A 25,190-nucleotide genomic window follows, 5' to 3' on the forward strand; every position below is an offset into this window, starting at 1 on the left:
CATGAGAAGCTGAAAAGCCCAGTTTAAGGAGGTGGGAAGGCAGAGTGTGACACACCAGGTGCCTTGGAGACACCTGCCTGCATGCCCTGGAACAAGCACCAGATGGACCTTAGGTGGACCTTCTGCAACAGCAGGGGTAAGGCCACCAATGAGTGCCTTGAGGATGGTACCTGCTTAAAACAGCTGACAGGGCCTCCAGTGCCCTTCCTTCCCTCTCTTCTCAGGATCTCCTGCAGTCTGAGCAGTGCTGCAGTGAAAACAGGCACGGTGTCTCACAGCACAGTTTACATCCTTTGCAATCATTATCTGGGCTCCCTACTGAGTTACTGAATTCTAATTAAGTTCCCTTCCTTTTGCTCTGAGAACTGTACTTGTTAATTTTATCAGATGAATATGAATGGAAAAATTACATAGACTGTAACCCCAACTAACTTCCTGAAAAGTCACACTTGCAGGTTCCTTTCCAAAGGCATCCTGCCTGTGGGAGCAAGGATTTTGCACAGCAAGTACCTTCCTATAAAATGCACTGTTCTGTAGGAAGGGTGAAAGCCAGTCTCGGTGGTCCCTGGTGACTGGTGACAAAGGTGGGGTCTCAGCTGTCCCCCATTACAATAACAGCTTGCTTTTTCCCCAAGCAGCACCTTCAAAGACCATCTCTAATCCTCCTCGGCACACATAGACTGTGACTACCTGAAGGCAGCCAGGCTCCTGGAAAAATGAGATTATAGCTCCCAGCTGGTTAATTACAACTAAATTTGTGGGTCAAATACATATTTTTTTATTACTAAAGACTCATCCTACTTCCATACTAGTTCACTTGTTTGCTCACTTGGTTGACATTTATTTTCAGATTTGACAAGGAAGGAGGAGACAAGAGGTAGCAGGAAAGCGACCACAGCAAAGGGTTATAACTGCTTTGAAGGGGCCTGCAATAAGTAGACAAGAAGGTGAATCCTGTTGTCAGCATAGGTATATTACAGCTCCAGTGGAAAGTTTTTCAGTGGTCTCGAAGTCAAACAAACATGAGACCTACAACTCATGATAGGAGCAGCAGAGAGATGTGAAATTCAGATTGGATCAAGAGCCCAAAGATGGTAGACTAAGCTTGGAACAAGGAGACTGGAGAAAGGGAAAGAAACTAGCAGAGGCATGATTTAAGGTCTTCTGTGGCAAAGGATGTAACTCAGATGGAGAGGTGGAACCTAAAGTACAGAAACTAGACTGGGGATAAGTAGGAGGGATAAGAGAGTTACAGCAAGAGAGTTCATGTCCATGAACTACGTTCACAAAATCCTGCACTGATTCTCATCACTGTCCTGCTTACAGTAACTATCTCAGAAACCCATCAGCAAAAATACATCCCATTATGCCTATCAATAAAATCTCAGCTAACTCATCTCTACTTCGATTGCTTCATGAACACAACTGGTAGAAGTAGATCTAAAAGCCTTGCACACAACTGCCATTGTTATCCAAAGCTGATGCACAATTTTTCAGGTTGGCTTTCTCAAGCAATTGAATATCTCAACCCAATTCAGAAAATACTAAAAGATGATCAAGGCTGTAATATAACATACTTAAGAAATGAGAATGTATCCAAATTGAAACAGTCTATATTCTTTATTTTGCCTGCTCTTACATATATATTTTTTTCCTTTTAGATCACTTTGCTTACTCATTCAGTGCATAAGAGTTGAAACAAGTTCAAAGTTATTAGTGCTTCTTGCTTCATTTCTTTCTGAAACTGAGAAGTAGACAGAGCTCTATACCCGAAGGCTTTTTAGAGAACAGCACTCCAGACTTGGCTACATCACAGGTGAAACTACAAATACACGGAATTACTGCTCATTAAACATGCAAAAAAACAACATGAACACTGCCCCCCCCCCCCCCCCCCCAAAACAGTGGAGGAAAAGTACATTCTAATACCTCCAGGCATCAAACACAGGATGGCAAGAATAGCACTAAAATAGCACTGCCACCCTCAATACTGGCATTTCTTAACTCAAGTACTTGACTTTGCAAATCAGCATGCCTGAAAAAAATCAGAAACTTGCCTGCTTTCAGAAACTAAATACAATTTTGAAGGACAGAATAACTGATCCCTGGGTGATAGCTTGTACCTTAAGATGATTTTCAAAGGCCAAAACTACTGTACTTTATGCATCTTCATATAACATTCATAAGACATTATAAATGCAGTGGGCACAGCAGTTACCTGTGGCAAGAAATTTCATTAATGAATTCAAATTCCATTTGTCAAAGGAGACTGCAAGCAGCAAGCTGGCGCAGGTAACTATCCCGGGAATAAAGCGCATTCCTGTCCCATAACAAGGAACTGCCAGCAGAGGGCAGGAGAAGGTCTGAATGAACAACAAAACCCCACGGCAAAATCGCTCTTACTGAGCTAAGTGACCTCAGGTTAAGTCTGCATACGCAGCTTTATCCTGAGCTTTCCTCATATTTACAGCTAAGCCTCCGATCCCCCACTTAAAGAGGCACGTAACAGCTAACAACATGTTTAGAGTCAGGACATAAATGCAGGCTGGTTGTTCTTCTGCCAACCAGAGTAATGAATACAAGGGGATAATGGCAGAAAATTCTCTAATAAACCTTTATTCCCAGACTTGCAGAGGAATAAGGAAACTGCAATAATAACATCAAAGATTTTACTCTTAGGAAATGCACATGCACAAATTGCTGCTACTTCTTATTCTACCTCTTGGCCCTCCCCAAAAGTCTCCTTTGCACCGTCTCCACTCTCAAAGGTATGCACTTAGGCACTGGGCCAATTCCTTGAGATTGTGCCTCATTTTTTTGATTGAGGAGGGCCAGCTGTTCATCTGGGACTTTGTTACAATGAACATTTCTAAAGAAAAAGACCGTAATGTAAAACGAGTTCAAATGTCAGCAGCAGACCTGCAGCAATAATATAACAGCTAAGGCTGCAGGATTCCTTCAATACTTTCATGATATTTGAAATTAAATATTCACAGAAGTAAAACCCAACATTTTAATCACTGCTTCAACACTTTTTTACGGGCAAGGTGAACCTATTCAGACTGATGAAACAGTGCCAGAATGTGTCCACACACTGCACTGCTCCACATACTGCTTGTGAAAGTCTCTTGGTGGTTGCTCAAGACAGAGGAAGGCTGTCCTCTGCTGATGAGACACAAGGCAAGCTCTGTCTTTTGAAATCCATATCCTGTTTTTGGTGAGAAGACAAGTACTCCAGCAGGACAATCAGGTTATTGGAAGCTGAGACTACATTTCAAAAGGATCAACAGGCTGCTTGGGCATCTTCTCTCCTGAAATTCACACCTGAGTAATTGTCAGCAGGTAAGGTCTCTATTTTTTTCTACTTTGTTGTTGAACCCCCACCCCTTCTGTCCTCTCTAATACCCCATGGTATTTGGTTTCACAATATATTTATACACAGCAGATATTGAAGCCCTTGTCGGGCATCCTGACACAAGAAGAGCAAGCTGGGCATCTGAGACCAGTTCTACATAACAGTGGTCCACACAGAGACTTCTGGCCCTCCTGCATGACCACATTCAACACATTTAGAGTTTTGTCCATTCTACCTGACATTGTCCAACACTTTTGGACCTGTGCCACAGTGTGTGTCACCTACGCTGATGTTGCTGCATTCCCAGTTTGGATGCAGTTCTGCCCATGGGTGGCCTTGCGTGGGACCAGATGATCCTGAGACACCACTGCACTTATACCCACTGTTCTGCTGGCAAACTCTGTTGTTTCAAATAATGTAACCTTCATCTACAAAAACAAGGTTTTGCTCCCTAAAAACCTGCTTTCTCTCCCTTGGGACTGTTCTTTGAGACGATAATGAACAGCCGTTTTCCACCTGTCACTGTTTCCCTCTGGGTATTTCTGAATGAATAAATGTTCAAGTTTTCAGCTACTAACTATACTTTGAGGGGGAAAAAAGGTTACATGTGACTGTACCTGGATGACACTTTCTAAATTTTAAGAAGCACTTTTCTAAATTTTAATTATTATATAGCTGAGAGGCTTTCAGGTAGAGGCAACATGTGAACACCACAAGGCTTTGCAGGTAGGTTCAGTAAGATTTAGTGGATTATTGTCCTTTTTGATAATGGTCTTTTTCTACATTTTCTTTAATTAAAAAAGCTCTTTATTTTATTGCATTCAAAAATCTTAATACAAAGAATCAGAATTTTCCCACTTTCAGCTACTTAATTCACCAGGCTGGATTTCAAATATAACCAGAAGAGAAAAATGAGTATTTTCCATTATGCCTAATTAAAATACCAGGATATTTATTTGTTGTTATAAAGATGTTAAGTGGATGAAGTCATTAAAGGCAAACAGTTGCCAAACAGTGACATTTCAGAACCCCAGGCTAATTGTCTGAGAGATGGCCTGGCAGATAGAACAGAGAAGCTGTCAGGGACTGCACGCTCTGGTTAAACAACTAGGACACCTGCCTTACGCTCCTGGTCCCCATCCTGGATTTTCAAATTATCCATTTGAATCAAGAACTTTAGCTGTAAAACATACTTACACAAAGAATGCAGTAGCTAAATATATACTACTTGTACATTTATTTAAGTTTAGGGTGAAATTGCTCCAAAATGCTGGCCAAATAACCGTGGAATTATACAGAGAGTATACATAGGTCATTTTATCAACACATATATTAATAGAAAAATCTTAATTACTGCACGGGGAGGAAAAAATTGCTAAAATATAAATGGCAGATCTTCTCAGTTTTGCATGAGCCCACAGACACATAATCAACTACATGGGGTTGTGTACAAATGTGTGTGCAGCCCTAACAGTGCCCCAAGGAGACTCCAGTATCAAACAGACACAGCAGATGCACCTCAGTAGCACTCAGAGAATGGTAAGATACATTAGCAGAACGTTTTTACTTATGAAAACACTAGATAATTAATCTAGTGTTATTATTTAGTTAGTTTACTGAACAGGTCCCTGCTAGACAGCCTCCCACACAGCCCATACCAAGCAGTAGCACTGTGTCCAATGTGTTCCACTGATGTTTTATTAATGTGCTTCTGCAATCTCTCAGGCAGAAAGGAGTCCAGAGGCTTAACCAGTGCTTGGCAGTGTCTTTCTCACAGATTTAACACACATGAACGTTTACAGCTGTATTTTTCAAGCACCACTAGACCCCAGACCCATTTGGCATCTGTAGGTAAGATCTTCCCTTCTATACCCTGTCCAGCAACTTTCTGAAAGGAAACACTGGGCATTCTGGAGAGGATAAAAAAAAAAACCAAAACAAAACAGAACTACTGTTTCTAAGTCACAACTAACATTTTGAAACTTCTAGGGTTTGCCAAGGTGGCACTAGCTGGAAATTTTATACTAAAGCAATAAGCAAACCCATCAACCCCAAAGCTTTAAACATTTCAAATATACAATTTTTTTCCATGACTGAAATACTTTTCTTCTTTTTCTCACTCACTGCATATCTCCTGAATCAGCAATAGTCCCAACTTGTATATACAATTTTGCATTGATAAACTTGCACAGACTAGTTTCACTGACTTCAGCAGAATGACTTAAAACAGAAAATATGGAAATACCTTGTTAAAATCAGGAAGCCCATGTTTATCCCCCCCAAGTCTGGGGAAAAAAAAAAAAAAAAGATCTTATCACTTATGTACTGTCATATTGAATGGAAAATTTATTTTTTGGAAGAAGAGTAGCTAAAAATACTGTAGACACTGCTTGTCTGGTTCACTTTACTTTGAGTTTTGCAAGAAAAAGCCTCAGTGTAAGACAATAAGCCTCAAGTCACAGTTATTTTCCCAAATTATCTAAAGGAAACTTTTTAGGATCAGATAACTTTGTTCTTCCATCACAGAAAATTCTGAACAGCCTCCTTTTTAGGAACATACACATCAAAATTAAAGAAATTCAATTTATTGGTAACAATTTTTGTTACCAAAATGAACAAGAAAGAAGTTTTGGATCTATTGATGTAGTCAGCAGCACTGTGTCCAATGTGTGTTCTACACTGATGTTTTATTAATGTGCTTCTGTAATCTCTCAGGCAGAAAGGAGTCCAGAGGCTTAACCAGTGCTTGACAGTGTCTTTCTCACAGATTTAACACACATTAACATTTATAGCTGTATTTATGTGTATACTGTAGTCTAGCACAATTCAATTCCTAACTAAAAGTGTTTCTGGACTGACAATACATATCTATGTATCAGCATCTGCTGATGTTATAAATTGATTATTAGATAACCAGAACTTAGTGAAAAAACTAGCATCTCGATGAGAAATTCGGATCTTTTTAGCATGAGAAGACCAGATGGGAAACGTAAGTATCCACTTCTCCCACCTCCAGCTAGCTTGTAATTCCCAAATGCACATTAAACCCCACTTCCTGTTCAAGTTAATTGGCTTTGCTAGTGTATGGCACTGAATAGTGATCTTGTGCTTTGGTGGCTTTACAAATGTCACTGCTGTGTTGCACTCTCCAGTGATAGCTGAAGTGCATGAAGACAGCAAAAGCGAAGGGAGCACTGAGCTGCTTTCCCATATCAGGTAGGAAGAGCTTCAGTGGAAGCCTTGCACAGCCCTCAGGCAGGCGAGGAGCTGACCACAGCTGAGGTGCACCACAGTTCATTCTCCTGAAGGGTGTCTCCCTGCTGACCCCTTGATCAAACCTTCACAGCAGCACCCCATGCTGCAAATTTAAAACCAAAGGTGCAGGAGCCAGTACTTGCAAATACTATCTGTAGAAAACAGAGCTTCCCCAACGTGAGCACCCAGGTAACTTGGAGCACACGGGGCTGAGCTCCCATCTTCATGCTCAGGCTCTTTGGTGTGTGACCCCAGTCACCTTCCTCTCTGCAGTGGGCGGCTGTCCTGCCTCCTGCCGCAGGCCAGACACCCCCACAGCCCCCACACCAGCACCCAGCACTAAAATTTTGCTACATGGCGAAGAAGGAAGTTGGAATGATTTTCTCACTGTGGCAGTTACCTGGAGCATGTCAAGCTGCCCAGCTCAAGGCACTAAAGGGCACTGCTGAAGGCCATTATTGTGTTACCAGAGCTCCTTTTTACAGCACCAGTCCATGGCAGCTGCAAATCTCTAATTCCAGCTGACTCAAGGGTCACAGGACAGCATTTTGGAGGAAGCCCCAGCAGTCTATGTACACCCTGCCTTCCACTGTGGCCTTTTTGCAGGCCATGGATCTCTGCAGCAAAGTAACTGCCTGCAGATGGGCCAGCCAATAAAGATTAAAAAAAAAAAAAAGTCCTATAATCAAACTCCTAATTAACCTCTATGTCTAGGTACGCAAACGAAAGCATGACAAAAAACTACAGCTTGCTTCTAAACCAACTTCAGCCAGAAAGTTTTCTTTTGGAGCCTGAAATAAAAATAACGAGGGTATGTCAGTATGGTCTCATAAACTATCATTAAAAAAAATTAAGACTAGTCACAGAAGAAACGATAAAACAAAACAAATCTCCAAATAAAGGGCTCACACTTGGAAGACAGAGGTTTGGTGAATGAGCATTTCAGAGGCAACAATTTGTACAGCACAGCATAAACCTTAAACTTATCACTGCATGTGTATGTACAGGGATAGTTCTGCAGATTCCTTTTACTAGCTTTGTTTTCATTGCAAGTCTAATTTAATAGAAACTGCAAAAGAGATACTGGTACTTTGGGATTTATTCTGAGTTGCAGCAAAGGTACAGTTAGAGAACCAAGAAAACACACTCGTCTCCTAACAATGCTTATGGAGGCATGAGGTATTGTCAGCATATCCTTTATTACCACAGCAGGTCTAAATTTTTTTTCTCTAGACACTAAAATTAAGTTTTTAACATTACTGTCATCTACCACTATACTCTCTCCTCCATGACTGAAGATTTGGAGAAAGTTTCAGGATGTTTCTGTTCTGTTTTTTGTGGTGAGCAAAGTGAATATAAAGCATTTAACAAAAGAAGAATCCATCTGCAATTTTCCATTTATATATATCTCTCTATAAAAAAAAGTGCTGATGACTTACTAACATGACATGCAGCTATCAAGAACTAACGTAAATAACCTCCACTTTGGTCTACCCACACCTTGTACATTGCTGAAACAGTGTATTATTCCAAATAGAAGCAGCTACCAGCAGCAGAAGTAGAAAACACATTTTCCCTGTGATGTGGCAAAAGCTTCCAAAATAAAAAGAAGCAAAGCTGATTAATCCACAGCACACATGATCAAGTGAAATTCATCCTCTGTGGACTTGGCTATGCTTAGGAGCAACAGTTAAAATATTGCTTTTGCTGCGCTTCACACTAATTATGTTTCCCAGTTATTTACTTCAGGGATAACACCCATTGACTATCAAAATCAAAACAATTTATTCTGGGAACATGCACAGTAAGTCTTCACAGGGAAGAAAAGCTCTAACAATTCAATGTGTGTCTTTAACATTTCTTCTTGCTCTTTAGTAGATGTACTACACCAATAGCTCATATTTATAAAGTTATGCAAGTACATACAGTTTTAACTATGTTTATGGTCAATTCATCAAAGCATATCCCCCACAGCTCCTGCTTTTGCATCCCCCAGTCTTGGCCCTTACAGATAATTCTTAATAAAGCATATAATTTAATGGTGGTATCCAAATACATTTTTAAATCTAGAACATGAACTTTTCCCTCTGGCGTTTATGCAGTCAATCTCATCTGAGATCTAATCATTCTAGGTCTTCCATCAAGAGCCTAACGGGTCCTTGTTGGGACTTCTGCTTACTTTTCTACCTGTCCTTTAGCTGTCAGCTTCTGACTCTCAAGGAATTCCAAGCACAAAACTTTCAGTGCATGCAAGTCCACCTACAAGACACTGCTGAGACCTGACCCTGTGCTGGCAACCTCACTGCCCCAGACAGAGAACAAAAATATTACATTTACATACATCCTTTTGTACATAATGTATGCATCTCTGTATGATCATTTATTATGACTGTTCTTGGTCAAACTATTTAATATTGGCCACTGTGCACAGAAAGTGTTAACTGTCTCTGTTAGAAACCAATCAAGCCCCCTGAAGGGCAAGGCTCCAAAAGCAAGGACCTCATTCAACCCTGGAACTGCATTAAAGAGTCTGAATTACTTAGAGCTTCTAGAAGTCTAGGAAATACCCCAAAGTGGAGACTGCCTTAACACTGACCCAGTGTCGCGGGTTCGGTTTGAAACCAGGCAGAAACACCAATTTAGTGTAGTGGTTTGGTCCAAAATACTCATTACTGTTTATCTGCTGTGAGATAAGAATTAGGAGAAATGCAAAGCAGGCACCAAACTTGAAAGAATATAAAGTTTATTAACAGACCTAAAGAGGGAAGAAAAAAAAATTATACCACCTTCAGAACTCTCCTCCTCCCCCCACCTTCCTCCCTTCTCCCACTGACAATGTGAAAAAAAACAACCCTTAAGATGTTCAGTCTGTTTACCACTTCCATAATAACCTTGTTCAGTCCATTTAGAAAGAGAAGTCTCTTCTTGCTCATGCTATGAAAACATTATCACAATGAGACAGCCGCCCACTTCCAAATATTGTTCAGTCCATTTAGGAAGAGGAGTCTCTCTGCCTGCGTGTGAGTCCTTTCCCCCCGACTTGCAGCTTTTCCCGCAACTGCTTTCGAGGGTCCACTCTTGAAGTTTCTTGGGGTACAATTTTAAGGTTGAGCCGTTCAGAAACAAAAACAGAGGCCCTTCTCCTTCCCTGGGAGCAAAGGGTCTTCATCATCTTCATCGTTAAGACTATCTCTGGAAGCATCTCTAGGGACTGAGGTTTTCTCCTTTCCCGTTTGGAGCAAAAGTCCTCATCTGGTCCATCTCTCCCTGTCCAAACTTCTCATGAAATTACAGCTGCGTCAGCATCTGCCTATCTCGGCGCAGGTGCTTTTGCTTACGAGTTGAACACTCCACCCCCCATATCTTCATGAAATTACAACAGGATACTCTGATATATCATAGCTTCACAACAGAATTTCAGCTTTAAGCATCTCCTCTCTCTCTTCCCTCAGGTTTTCAGCTCTTCACAGCAGTAAAAGGGTTAATCTCACCTCGGCCTTGCAGCTTTGCAGCTGGAATGTTGAATTTTTCTTATCGAAGTGGAGAGGGGGGAGAGCCGAGCCGCTCCGGCTGCCCACGGCAAGGCAGTGGGGTGGGTTCCACGGCTGGAACAGGTCCATCGACCCCAGGATGGCCGTGGCCCGGCCCGGCCTGGCCCAAGCAGGGCCTGGCCGGGCCCGCTGGCCCCCACACGGGGCCCGCAGCCACCTGTGCCAGCGCCGGAAACGAGAGAGAGCTTGGAGGGGGAGTTTGCCTATTCTTAAATGTGGATCACAGAGGTGTTCACAACTTTAAGTGGCTTAGAGAATTGTCCATATTCAAACTGGCCAGCTGATAGGTTCTATCAGTTCCCAGAGGAAACTGTAAGCACCCCTTAGCAAGGACGTCCCTTCCGGGACTATGCTTGCTAACCTATGACATTCTCCACCCCTCACCTCTGTGAAGACACATTTAAGAATTATTGTCAAAATTACATTCAACTTCTACTATATTCCACCCCTAGATAGTTCAATACAATTACAATTAAGTTTCTCACTATCATGCTACTTAACTTATGACTTAATACTTGCTTTGCCCGGTATTCCTCCTAATCAATCTTTATCTCACAGCTCTCATCAATTGCCCGCATTCTCCACCATTTTGTCGCGGGTTCGGTTTGAAACCAGGCAGAAACACCAATTTAGTGTAGTGGTTTGGTCCAAAATACTCATTACTGTTTATCTGCTGTGAGATAAGAATTAGGAGAAATGCAAAGCAGGCACCAAACTTGAAAGAATATAAAGTTTATTAACAGACCTAAAGAGGGAAGAAAAAAAAATTATACCACCTTCAGAACTCTCCTCCTCCCCCCACCTTCCTCCCTTCTCCCACTGACAATGTGAAAAAAAACAACCCTTAAGATGTTCAGTCTGTTTACCACTTCCATAATAACCTTGTTCAGTCCATTTAGAAAGAGAAGTCTCTTCTTGCTCATGCTATGAAAACATTATCACAACAAGACAGCCGCCCACTTCCAAATATTGTTCAGTCCATTTAGGAAGAGGAGTCTCTCTGCCTGCGTGTGAGTCCTTTCCCCCGACTTGCAGCTTTTCCCGCAACTGCTTTCGAGGGTCCACTCTTGAAGTTTCTTGGGGTACAGTTTTAAGGTTGAGCCGTTCAGAAACAAAAACAGAGGCCCTTCTCCTTCCCTGGGAGCAAAGGGTCTTCATCATCTTCATCGTTAAGACTATCTCTGGGAGCATCTCTAGGTACTGAGGTTTTCTCCTTTCCCGTTTGGAGCAAAAGTCCTCATCTGGTTCATCGCTAGGGACTGAGGTTTTCTCCTTTCCCGTTTGGAGCAAAAGTCCTCATCTGGTTCATCTCTCCCTGTTCAAACTTCTCATGAAATTACAGCTGCGTCAGCATCTGCCTATCTCAGCGCAGGTGCTTTTGCTTACGAGTTGAACACTCCACCCCCCATATCTTCATGAAATTACAACAGGATACTCTGATATATCATAGCTTCACAACAGAATTTCAGCTTTAAGCATCTCCTCTCTCTCTTCCCTCAGGTTTTCAGCTCTTCACAGCAGTAAAAGGGTTAATCTCACCTCGGCCTTGCAGCTTTGCAGCTGGAATGTTGAATTTTTCTTATCGCAGTGGAGAGGGGGGAGAGCCGAGCCGCTCCGGCTGCCCACGGCAAGGCAGTGGGGGGGGTTCCACGGCTGGAACAGGTCCATGGCTCCAGGATGGCCGTGGCCCGGCCCGGCCTGGCCCAAGCAGGGCCTGGCCGGGCCCGCTGGCCCCCACACGGGGCCCGCAGCCACCTGTGCCAGCGCCGGAAACGAGAGAGAGCTTGGAGGGGGAGTTTGTCTATTCTTAAATGTGGATCACAGAGGTGTTCACAACTTTAAGTGGCTTAGAGAATTGTCCATATTCAAACTGGCCAGCTGATAGGTTCTATCAGTTCCCAGAGGAAACTGTAAGCACCCCTTAGCAAGGACGTCCCTTCCGGGACTATGCTTGCTAACCTATGACACCCAGGCACCCTCATTTATGCATGGGGCTGGTGCAGTCTCTTGAAGGAGTCCAGATCAGTGAGGGAACAGTGAGAACTGAGACATGCTGGGGTCCTACCACCCGTGCCTAAATCCTGCTCCATTCTGACAATGTTTGGATTTCGTGGAAACAGAAGACCTTGGATCTATTAGGGTAGCACTTGGAAGATTATTTTTCAAGGGCAGGAGACAGCATGGAGATGGACTGATGCACAAAATAAGGCTGAATATTTCTGCATCCCTTAAAAGAGTTATGTGAACCGATGTTCTTAAGTGAAATTTATCTGGAGATTCAATACCTAACAAATGTAAAAAAGATTAAGTCTGCCTTTTTATCACTGCAAAAGATAAATCTTTGTTTAATCCGTAATTTCTCAGAGGGTTATTCACTGAGTTCCAGCTAGAAATTGTATTAGTTATTTATGCAAACTCAGAACACAAATCACATTATTCATGGAGCTCTTAACCTACAGAATAATAAAGATACTTTACCAAACCCAAACTTTTCTACACAAGAGAGATGAGTGGATTATGCATCCACCGACTTTTCAAGTCTCAAAAAGAAGGTTGGGTTTTTTTCTGGGTAAGAATTTGGAGCATTTACAAATATTTACAAAAATCTATAAAATTAAAGGATAAATCAGAATACAAAGTGACTAAGCTGTATGCAAAGTACTTAAATGATATGCTATGATGAAAACATACACTGAATCCAGGATTGACAGCGCACTTATGCCAACACAAAGAGGCCAATTAAAACATAGAGGGTCACTAAGCTTTGCAGTAAGGAGTTCTTAGCACAGAGATCAGATCCTGTATTCAGTATTTTCTGTCAAAGTTCATCTAAACTTTCACAGTGATGTGTGGCAAAACTACACAGGATGAAGGGAAACTCCAGTTTGCACTGGTGTCTCCTGTCCTCTTTTGTGACCTTCGTGGCCCACAGAGAAACAAGTCAAGAGATAGAGTTAATATTACAGTCAACAACGTGCAGTTTTCACTGCTGTGACAGGTCTGCCTCTGCCCTCGCTCAAGGGAAGTCCTGTGCAGGAGGAGCCACTGCAGGCACCACGGGAGAACTATGGAGACTCAGCTGGTATTCCCATGGCACGAGCATTTTAGAGCCCTTAGGCACAAACAGGCCCTTGCACATACACATGCACTCTATAGGCACAGTGGTTTCTTTTCACTGTTACCTGAATTTATTTCAGAGACCAGAGGCACTGGCCCAGCACACTGTTTTTTAAGAAAATACAGGTACTTACAGAATGACATTTCTTGGAGTATTTCTGTTGATCCTTCAGCCATCTGGAGAAGACTGACTTGATTCAGAACAAAGTCCAAAGCTGGCATATAAATGCTAGAGTCAGTAATTCAACATCAGTGTCCAGATGCTTTCTGGGCACAAAAACAAGCAGAAAGTGATTTTAAATGTTTTAAGGAAAAAAAAAAAAAGTGGCTTATATTTGTCCAAAATGACAGACATCTATTATGAGGGTCTTAAGATGCTAGTATGGGTCTTCCACCACAGTATGAGAAAAGGCAAAATTATTTTATTACTTTATTCCTTCCGCCTCTGTATACTCTTTCACACAATTTTGTAGCACTTTGCAAAGCAACTTTCCTTTCTCATTCATATGTAAGGACAGAGCTAGAAATCTGGCCTATAGAATCTTACTTTTCTGATAATCTAAATTCTTCAAACAAATGTCTTCAAAAAAAACCCTCTACAGGGCACTGAAAAGTCTCATTTCTTAAAGGGCTGTAACTTGACACCAGATTCTCTGATGAAATGTTCCCAGAAGTCAGGGTTATTCATAAACAATTCCCTCCTGAAAGTGTTAAATTTTAGGCCATGTAACACAGGGGTGAGCTTTTAATGTGTCCCATGGCATCACCTGGTTTCATCATCTTTGCAGGAACACAGCACCCTTTAGACTGTCATTTATGACAAAGTTGGTTGAAGGTGACTGATGGTTTCAACAGTTAATTATTGGTGAGAAGAAAGGATGGACAGACAAATAGGTGCGATCCTCTACATTTAATTTCTTTTTGAAGAAATACAGACAACTGAGTTCTTGAAATTGTAGCAAGATACTTAAAACCTGCAGCAAAATCCTTATTCATTTGCATGCCTCAAGAAATACAGCATATTAAGTATATGGTGCCCTACATCAATAAAGGCTTTCTATCTTCAAGGCCCCACCTACTCACAGCATGATGGCCTTGGGTAAAAAGGAAACCCACAAGAACTCAAGAAAAGCTATCAAAAGTCATGCAAGTTTCTAAAAACAACAAATACAGAAATCTGCATATTATGTTTTTTAATAACCTCCGAGAAAATAGTTCCGAGAAAAATTTCTATCTTCTGCACATTTTCTGAATAATTCACCTAGAATAAAGGTAACCAAAAAAATGACAGTACATAGATTAGTCAAAAAACAGATTTAAACACGGATGTTAAATATTTCAGGAAAAATACATATGATGTTATGCTATACTGATATTCAGAGCATTTATTTAACTGCCTGACATTTAAACTGATAGGCTTAAAGAAAGGCAGAGACAACATATGAGAACTGCCAAAGCAGCTTAATGCAGTGTCACAATGTTAAACTGCCAAGATAAACTGACCAACAGTAATGGCAGAATAATTTTCAGTGGCAATGTCTTTTAGGTTATTTATAAAAAGCAGACTAGAAACTGAGAGCTTGCAGTTTATCAAAACATCACTGTTTAGCTAAAAAAGTGGAGGCTGACAGATGAGTTTGAAAAAAAGTATTTGCATGAAACATACCAAGCTCTAAAAGGAAACAAAGATATTTGCACAAGTGAATAGCAGCATAAAAGTATTAAGGTTGATGATGGCTGAATTGCCACTCAGCTTTCTCCTGTGTGAGATGCCACACTGAATCCACCAAATCTAATCACACAGCCTGACTCTTTTTTGGCACACAGATTTCTAATGCTATGACACAGTCTAGTAACACGTGGTGTGGATGAGTTCGTGGGGATAAAAAGAAAGCTCTTCAATAAACGCGTGATGAACGCGAGGAATTGAAGGTTGCATGCTCTTGGCAGGCAATACTTTGTTCTAATTCATTTTGAAAACACTTGAATGATGATTTCGCAATTAAATTATTTACTTGTAATACAACGTAATTATACATTTTGGAAGATAGAGGACAGTTGGCTTAATTCCTTCTAATGTGTGTTTAGACTTCGCAAGTCTACAATTAGCCTGTACATGGGTTAGCTGGTATTTTCTATTTAAAATTGACTTTTTAATTTTCTCTTATTCTTTGTTCTTCCTTCTCCCTCTTTTCTGATGTGTTGCAGTTGTGGTTTTAATAAAGCAATTATTGGCTGAAAATTTAACCTGACTGATCCTGCAAATAAAACAAATATAGATTTATTTGGCACCAAAATCTAGGAATTTACAGTCAAATGCTTAAAACTTTGCACCAAAAAATAGCAAAATAATCCTGGTTTAATTCTTGCAACAACCTGTCTCATCACCTTTTCCTGCCCCCATGTCAACTTTAAATCCCAAACCATGTTCTCTCCTGATTATTTTTCTTTTCATGTCACAAAACCAATAAGAAAGTTCTAGTTTTATATACAGTACTTCAGTTCTTGACATTTGCACCATTATATCTTGCTGTGCAGTAATTCAGCATCTGAGTATCTACTTACAGTTTACTCCTTATCTTTGCCCTTAACATCTCACTGTGGTTTCCAGTGAGACCGTTCACCTCTCGGGCTGCCAGAGCTGACATTACAGCTACAGAGTAGAGACACATAAAAAACTTTCCTCGTACTATACATCCTCAATTATTTAAAACAATTCCTAGTCTGGATCCTACAAAACTAAAGAAGCTTTTATTTAAAAAATATCTTCTCAGCTAAACCTCGGGGATAAACTGGTGCAAGTGTGCAACACAATTATGGAAATACCATACAATTATCAATGGACTAACTTCTTCTATCTTCCAGGAATCTACCAAGCTTATTCAAGTTAGACTGTCTTTTCAACACTTTTTTTTTGCTGTTTGCAATATAGTTATTTAGGATTCACCACATATAAACATGTCCTATTGCTATGTTCTCTCTCAAAAATAAATGGACTGTAGCAGTTAAGTTTCATATGAGTGACCGAAATAATTTCCCATGAATTATGCAATCTAAACTAAATTACAAGTGATAAATAGTTGCTAAAGGTATCAAAAACTACTTGGAAACCCCTTAATTACAAATTTGTATGTTTACAAACTGCACAGACACTGGGCAACAGAAGGGGTTAATCCAAAGGAATTTGCAAGCAAAACAAAAACCGGAACACACCAAGATCTCAGGAGTCCCCACAGACACCAAGGTCCAAGCACCCTGACCACACACACGCTAACAGATCTACCGGACAGCACAAGAGTTTTGGGTAAACATTGCAATTACCTTGCACCCATCTGCCCTCCACATTAACTCTTTTATTAAGAGGGGTTTTACCCAGGAGACCACTCCCTTGAAGACACCTCTGGCATGGAGAAGGGGCCAATGCCATATGGTCGGATCCAAACTGAGGTTGCAGATTGGCTGTGCCTCTGGACTAAGTTGCTGGTAGCCCCATCTCCAGCCCAACTCCTGCTCACCCCAGCTGGATCCCTGGATTCAGCTGACCACCCTACTGGCACGGGACTGCTATGTCCACTCTGCAGTGCTGGGGGAGAGAGCACAAAAACTGTGCTGCACTATTGCTGATGCACAAAACTCTGAATTATTCCTTTGTTTCACATGAGAGTACCATTAAAAGGCTCAACTCCACATCTCTGTTACTCACAGCCCAGGACCTCCTTCACTGTACGTGGAGAGTACAGGCTGCACACCATCACTGAACAATCCTGTAAAAGCACAGGACCAAAAAATACTGACCTTCTCCCAGGCTATTTTTTTAATTTTTCATCCCTTTTACTGTAACAGAAACCTGCATGCTCTTTTCCACTCCTGGATTCCAGGAATCACTAAATTAAAGTGTTTAAAACTGGTATTACTACATTCTTATATTTCTATTTTAATAAACAACACATGCCCATCACCCACGCCTATGATCATGCTGGGTCAAATATTTTATACATAAAAGATGCTCATAAATAAACAATTTTAACACACAGAAACAGCTGCTGGTGCACAAGTAACCAGAAGCCAGCAAACCATCTATTTGCTCACTGCACAGGGGCCACCTGCTGCTAATAGAAGGGAAGGAAAAGTTATTTCTGCTCCATAATGCACAACCCAAGAAACCAGCAGCCACTCCTGCTTAATGAGTGAGAAGTGATCAGATAAAAACAATTTCAAGGAAAAGAAAACATTAAACCTACACAGCTATGTTTAGGGTTTCCCCACCTCACTTTGTATTAACCTCTCACGTTCTTCCTAAGTTATTGGTCATATTGCTTATCAACATTTCCCCAAGCTAAAGGTTGGAATGTCAATGAGAATCATCAGGTTTTGAGTGATGAAATACAAGTATTTTTATTTTGCTACCTTAAAAAACAAGACTTAGGATGAAGAGTCTTTTGAACACACGTTTGCTGAAGGGCAGATTCCTACCCTACGTAATCCATCATGGCAGTTCAGCTAAAAGATATGGGCTACTTGCCTAATAAAATCTGCAACTCTAAAAGTCCAAGGTGATAGGTCTATCAAAAGCCAGTTAAAGATCCATATATTAATGAAAACAAAATAGGACAACCCAATACAAACATGCACAGTAAGTTCTGAAATTGATAAAGGAAGAGCCAGAAGGAAATCTGAAAGGTTTCAGTTTGAAAATAGGAAGCAGTCAAGGTGAAAATGATATCAGCCTGCTTTGCAAACAACTCTCATTATTAATATCATAAAGATCTAACCATACGGGAGTCAATATCCTGCACAGTGAAGCTGAGAAAAACAACAGCAGGGAAATAATATCATTCTTCTTTTCAACTGTAATACCACAGCCAGCACTAAGAGTTGTTTTCAGAAAACACTCTGCAGGGTTTGTTTTGAATAAAAAGTAAAGTACAGCCTCTCCTGAGTCTCGTCTATAACTGCCACTGCCGCAGACAAGCCACAATGATTTCCTTCTCTCTGCTGAAAAGGAGCTCTTAAGGATGTTTCTGACAATCACTTAAACAAATAACATGATAACCTCAAAGACAACACTCCTAAACACTATTTGAGGAGATCATATATGTTTCCCTCCTCTCATGAATATAAAAAGTGTATGAATACAGGCAATCCAATTGCACTCAAAATTACTTTGGACAAAGACATCTCCAGCTAGTGATGCTGGCAACTGAGCTTCCTTCCTCTCACTGGAAGTGGATGCAGGTTTTTTCTAAATACTTTCCATACTTCATAAAAAATTAATAGGTCGATTGTTGTGATTTATACAAAGCTAACTTCTACAGAAGAATCAGTGAGTAGCACTCTGTAAATACTCTCTTTCTAGACAAAAATATATATACCTCATATAGTGAGCACATCATTAATGCAAGATTACTTTTCTTGATGGCAGTCAACACTTTCTGTCGGAAGTGTTGACTGTTATACGAAGAGCCAAAGACTGGATTAGCTCTTACATTTATTTGTCTTGGCCATTTTAGATTGATTCACAGCATCAAGAGTAAACAGCAAGATTTAGAAAAAGATTTATGTGTGACTAGATAGATAAGATTCCTCCCACATACATATATATGGTCAAAGGGGGAGGACAGAAATTGAAAAACAAAAACCATGAAAACTGGAAGTGTTTTCTATAAGCAGAGTGATAAACAGTAGTGCTGTGTGAACATCTGTCTTTTCAAACACCTCTTGTGTTTGTTTATTCATTGGAGATCTCATGGCAGGCTTATTTAACCTTGAAAATTGGTGAGCATCCTGGCTTGGAAACAGTGTTACAGGCAGGAAGGTTCTCTCAAATACCAGTGGAAAAACCACTACCACAACCTCCTTGTGCAAGGCAGACTGGGAGTTGCCCAAATGAGCAGCACTGAGCATGTTAGAGCCATGTTAAGAATTTTGATGTGTAAAGAACAATACACACATTAAGCTTCAGTGGTGGTGAGTGTTACCCTGTGCTTACTTATAGACTTTATTTAGCAAAGAAAAAAAGTTGTATTTATATACACCTGAGCAACACAAGTACATATACAATGCTTCTGAGAAGACACTTCAGTGTTACTAGAATCATTACCTGTTTCCACTTTTATGGAGCTTGGTTGCAGAGAGTACCAGAATGCTGAGTTCTGCAGTTTCTCCTCATTCTAAGCAGTTTTCTTGTCTTATGATTAAAAACAGAACAAGAAAAAAAGATGTCCTCTCCCTACCTTCACCCTTCTTTGAAATAATTCAAGTTATGCCAAAACCAGCTCCCTGCCTTCAGGTCCTGCCTATGCATATATGCCCCTTCTCTGGCATGCCCCATACCTCCCCACTTCTCAGCACAAATCAGCATGAGCTCTTGCCTCCCTTCAAAACCTTACCCCTCCAACAGAATGCCATCTGCCACATCCAGCACACTGGTTCCTGCAGCCCTGCGGCTTTCAGCACACCTGTCCTGCACCCCACCATCACAGGCATCTCCCCTGATTGGCAAACTGCCCCAGGAAGCTCCTGAGGGATTGCCGGGGCTGATCTGACATCCTTGGCAGGGCAAGTGCCACCAGCACTCTACTGTCAGAGGTGGCTGGCACGCTCCAGCACACCGGCTGCAAGCAAACCCACACACCCCACACGTGCTCGCTGTTTTGGGAAGCTTGAGAAGCCCACAGCCAGAAAACAGACATATTTTTCAGGACCATGAAGTCTCTCCCTGGCATTCATCCACTGCATTCACAAGGGAAGGTAGTTTGGACACTTCCATGGACTTTGCCACAAACCCTGCCAGCCATGAGGCTGTTGCTCCTGACCCAGAGCAGCTCCAGGCCTCACAGAGAAACCATACATGGGCTTTCCTTACAAAAATCATACATCAGCTCTTACTCCAAAACTTCAGTTTTGATACTGCAAATACGTCATCTGCTTGTTGCTTTCTAGAGGTTGTGCTTTGAAGGTGAGGCAGGGTTGTAGGCTCATACAACCACGGCACTGCCCAGGATGGAAAGGACCTCAAAAAATTATCTGGTCCAACCTTCCACGGGAGAGGGAGCCCAGATGAGATTATCTAGCATCCTGTCCAACCCCATCTTGAAAACATGCAGTGATAGGGCCTCCACTATGTCCCTTGGGAGGTTGTTACAGTAGTTATTGTTGTCACTGTAAAAAAAATTATTTCTTTTGTTGAGGTAAAGCCTCTGCTGGTACCATTCCTTTTTGCTTTCTCCATGTGGCTACTTGGAGGACAGAATTTGCATCCTCTTTGTAGCCATCCTTTAAGTACTGGAATATGGTGATGAGGTCCTCCTGAGCCTCCTCTTCTCCCAGGTCAATGCATGGTCTCCAACAGGAAGAACAGGAAAATAAAAACAAGTTCCTGCTGATACCCAGGGGGGCAGAAGAAAGATGTGAGCAGAAGACCAGGCTGCAGCACAGATGGAAGGGCAGAAACAAGAGGTGGATGCTCTTCTCCTACTACCCTAGGAATACACCTGCAGCAGGGTCCTGGAGTATATTTTAAGGAGGACAGCAGCCTAGTCAGGAGTATCGAAATGATCTGAGGCAACTGTGCTAATTATAAGTCTAAGAATTATCATAATTTTGCACGTTTGTAACACAACACAAAAGCCCACTGCTGATTTTTTTTCCCATCAGTATTAAGACAGAACAGACTTAAAATGACAGTAGAAAAGAGCACTTGTTTCCTTACATTAGCTGACTAGATTAGGTACTATTGTCAATTTTAAGAGAGGTGCAAGCATAATTTTCTCCAGTATACCTTACACTAAGAGTCTCTCTGATTTCCAACAGAAGAAAACAGAGAATCAGTGCAAACAAATGAATTACACAGCACTAAAATATAAAGATTTCACAGCTTACGTTTTATAGAGCTTTATCTAGGTGCTCCCTGACAAGAATCAGAAACATGTTTTGTACTCAGCTGACTAGAAAAATAGGTCTGTTTTTCTTTTTGAACCAAATTAGTCCAGAAATATTTGATGGAAAAAATGTCAGTTACTAATCAGTACCCAGATGTCAATATACAGCTTTCAGTACTATTTTAATAATAAAATATTCAATAAAAATAGCCTAAACTTAGAAATAAATCCTCTAGTGAAAAACCTGTTCTTACTCCAAGTTTAAGAATCACTCCTTATGATCCCCCCCCATCACTCAAACTTCACTGAGGGATTATTATTCAGCTACAAAATTAAAACCCAAACTGATCCTAAATCATACAGAGCTTTTAGAAACCATCTGTTGAATTTTATGCCTCAAAATTCTAGATCATTTATGTGATTTCCTACATAAAAAGTGCACATCAATATTTCAATATCATACTTCCATAAAATCAAGTTCTATTTGATTCTAAAATACACATATGACTCTACTTTTAAGCTTCCAAGTCATATCTTAATCAAAATATATATAGGTGGATACTTGAAAGAATATTAATTTGTTATACCCAGTTAAACACTCTTCAATAAATAATTCTCTTGTAACTGTAATAGTTTGAGCTATTAAAAGAGAATACTAGCACCATCTCTGCAAGATCAATTGAAACAATTTGGCTAAAGGGAATGTGGCAATCAGAAAAACAAGCAAAATTTAACTTGAAGTGTTTTCAGCAAGCCTTGCCTTACACTTTAGGTGTATATAAGCATTGATATTTGACTGCTTAAAAAACAGGGAAAGTGTAAAAGTGAAGTTTAAAAACTTAGAAAGTAATGTCAGTACACCAGAACTACCTTAAAGCAAAGACAATGTTTGATTTTACAAAGTACTTCTGGTTAGTTCTTAACACTTAACACACACCCCAACATGATATAGAAGTAATCTGAAAATATTTGGCACATGTGAATATCCTTGCAATGACCTGACCCAAACTAGAACAACATCAGTATGTTTTTGTCTAAAAGGATTCAAGGATATGTAGATGATGTACTGGAAATCCTTTGTTTTATGACTAAAGTTGGCTTATCTTGTGGCATTACTCAGAACTCTATCTGGCTTTATGTTTTCCATGAGAGGTAGAAAGGTGCAGATGACTTTATTTTTTTAAGTGCAAGAACTATAACCTTAACTTCAAATGGATCTTCCCAAGTTTGCTCATTGCCTGCTTGGACAGAAGAATTCTCAGTTTGTTTCTACTTATACAATCAGCAAATCCAACATGTATTTCTTTCTAAAGTGTTCAGTCTATTTGTTTCAATAGAAAAAAATCACTGATAACAATTTTGAAACTATAAATTGAAACTATTACATCATTCAGAAATAACAAGCCAGTAAGTTTATAATTATGATATACTGGAAAATCACCTCACTTTCTCATCCTTGGCTAAAGCTGCTTTGACTTGACAGTCTCTGAACCCCCTTTAAGGAATATTTCTTCCCTTTTTCACTCCACCTATATTGATCTGCAAAGACATTTAATTCTGTAAAGTTACCATTTCTGAGCCCTCAAGTCTCTCTGCTTTTAACCTTTAAAGCCTTATTTGCCACCTTCTAAACAACATCTTATTATGCTACACAGACAAAACAACCATAATTTCTACTTCATACACCACTTTTCAAAGTACATCTTTGGGTACCACAGCCACTTCAACGCAATGCTCAGAAACTGAGGGTGACAGGCTTGCTTGAGGAGAAAAGCTTTATAAAGATGTAAAAAAACTTTCCCCAATAAATGGGATCAGGAGAGGGGAATGGCTCAGGGGTCCCTGCAGGCAGGCTGTGGGCGCTGCAGGCTCTTCTTGTCAGTTGTGAGAACTTGAGCAAGCAGAACAATTTAGGGAGTTTATTACTGCTTCAGTGAGCAAAAGGAGCTAACACACACATAGCGGAGGCCCAACTTACAGGCCAATTAAAAGCTTCACATTATCGCTCTACATCACTGAAAGCAAGAAGGAACACACTCAACTTTGCAGATCTGCTCCTTTATAAATAACATCAGAGTAAAAATTAAAAAAAAGAAAGAAACAAAAAAACCACACCAAAAAACCCACCCACAACAAAAGAGTTCTTTCAGTTACTAGTCCTGCAGCCATCATTTCAACGCAAAAGGATGCCCTTGAGCATCTGTACACAAAACATACACTGATTTTACTTCATGAATATTGTGATTACCTTAATGTAGCTAATTTGGAATGAGCCTGCACACAGTCCTTTAAAAAGAAAATTGCCTCTTTACTAAAGGAATGTTTTTATAGCACTTTACAGTCAATTTCAGAACAAATTCCCTTTTGCAGTAAGTAGTACTAGGCACTCATCTACTACACATAATTATAGCAGAGGAGATAATTTGGATACTATTGCTTCTATGTTACAGCAGCTTCAAATTCAGTAACAAAAATAACCAACATACTGGGCATTATTTTCCTAGGGCAATAGGGCAACCAAAACCAGGCACATTTGAGTAGTGATAATCAGCACAGCTACATATCTGATTGGAACCACAGCAGTGTGAGAAGTAACTGTATTGCTTTCATTTCAAGATACAAGCCACAGGAGAGGAACTGGGCCAGCTTACAGCAGCCGAGCAAATGGTATTTTTGATAACTGCCTTCTGGTGCTCAGAATCTAATTTCCATACAAAAATACCCATTTTTTTGCAAGTGCAATGGATCTTCATAATTTTATAGATATGCCCTAGTCAACTGGCTTGAGGAAGTGTGAATTGCACCCACTTATTTCCAAAATGTGGGATACTGATTTGGGCAACAGGAGCTTGTCTCTGATTTCATAATTATTAAAATCTACTAGGTTTATCAAATTATGCAATTAAAAAACAAAACAAAAAACCCACCATGAAGTGTCCTCCAGTTCTTCCATTATTCATTAAATCAGAAATAATCAGCTCAACATAAGGCATTCAAGCTGTTATGAAATTCACTTATTTGTAAATGAAGCTCATTCTCAGTATAACACCTTTTCCTGGGGAGTCAATTTATTTAAAAGGAATTAAGACATTACCATACCAAGACATAATTAAGGGATTTTGTGAGTAGTTGCAGCCTGAAGTATCACAGCTCTGCTTTAAAACTTCTACAGCAAAAAAAGACTTACCAGCCATTACATTGTAGACCTGACATATCAGATGTACTCCAGGAGTGAGGGAGGTCTATTGGATCACATAGCTATGTGCTTTTATCCTGCAATGGATCTGTACAGTTGGATTCCCGCAGCCACAATCAGGAAGGCTCTGTGCAGGTGCAGAAATCCATTAGTGGCCACATGCAAGACTGTGTCTCAAAGAGGACTGGCTTGCTGCCTGTGACAGCTAGGAATACCTCCACACTGCTGCAGCAAGGCTCATGTTCAGGCTGCCCCTCTGAAATGTATTTGGAAGAATTACCTACTCCATATAACATCCTAGCAATGTGCAGCTACACTGCAGGGCTGCTGGGCACCCGAGAAACAAAGAACAGACCATCAGAGTCCCTAGAGAGTCTATGAATCTACACCACGCATGATTTAGTATTCCAATGCCATGGTGATGAGTATTCTGCAGATAACTCATGTAGATTACTCACCCAGCAAGTCTGTCACACACTCAAGTGTGGTATTTGAAAATACTAGGTTGTTTTCTGACTACTTTTTAAGGCTTCGTAAGAAAATTTTCATCCTACTCACTGTACCAAAATAGCTTCAAGTAGAAATATTTCGCCTTGGGAACAGAATTACTAAATTGTGTGTGTGTGTAGGTACATGCAGTCCAGAGTATGCCTAACCAAAACAGCCCAAGCTGACAAGCAGCAGATCCTGTTTGGGGATTTCTGTTTTACGTTTGCACAAAGGCAAAGCAGATCCCTCACCTTCCTGCCTGCCCTGGAAAGGTGAATGACTGCACACTGACTGGACTGTTCACTGACTGGGCAAGGCAGAGAGGTATAGGAGGGCCACCCTGTGCA

General features: G+C 40.6%; 1 protein-coding gene across 1 annotated transcript in view; it reads right to left on the minus strand.

The window, feature by feature from the left end:
* Nucleotides 1-25,190, minus strand: part of MAP7D2 (MAP7 domain containing 2) — a gene marked incomplete at both ends in the record, with an annotated part of 82,897 nt that overhangs the window by 34,779 nt on the left and 22,928 nt on the right. The gene's annotated exons all lie outside the window — the stretch shown is intronic.

Source organism: Coloeus monedula, assembly GCF_965178545.1.
Source record: "Coloeus monedula genome assembly, chromosome: 3".
In the NCBI taxonomy this organism is placed as follows: Eukaryota; Metazoa; Chordata; class Aves; order Passeriformes; family Corvidae; genus Coloeus; species Coloeus monedula.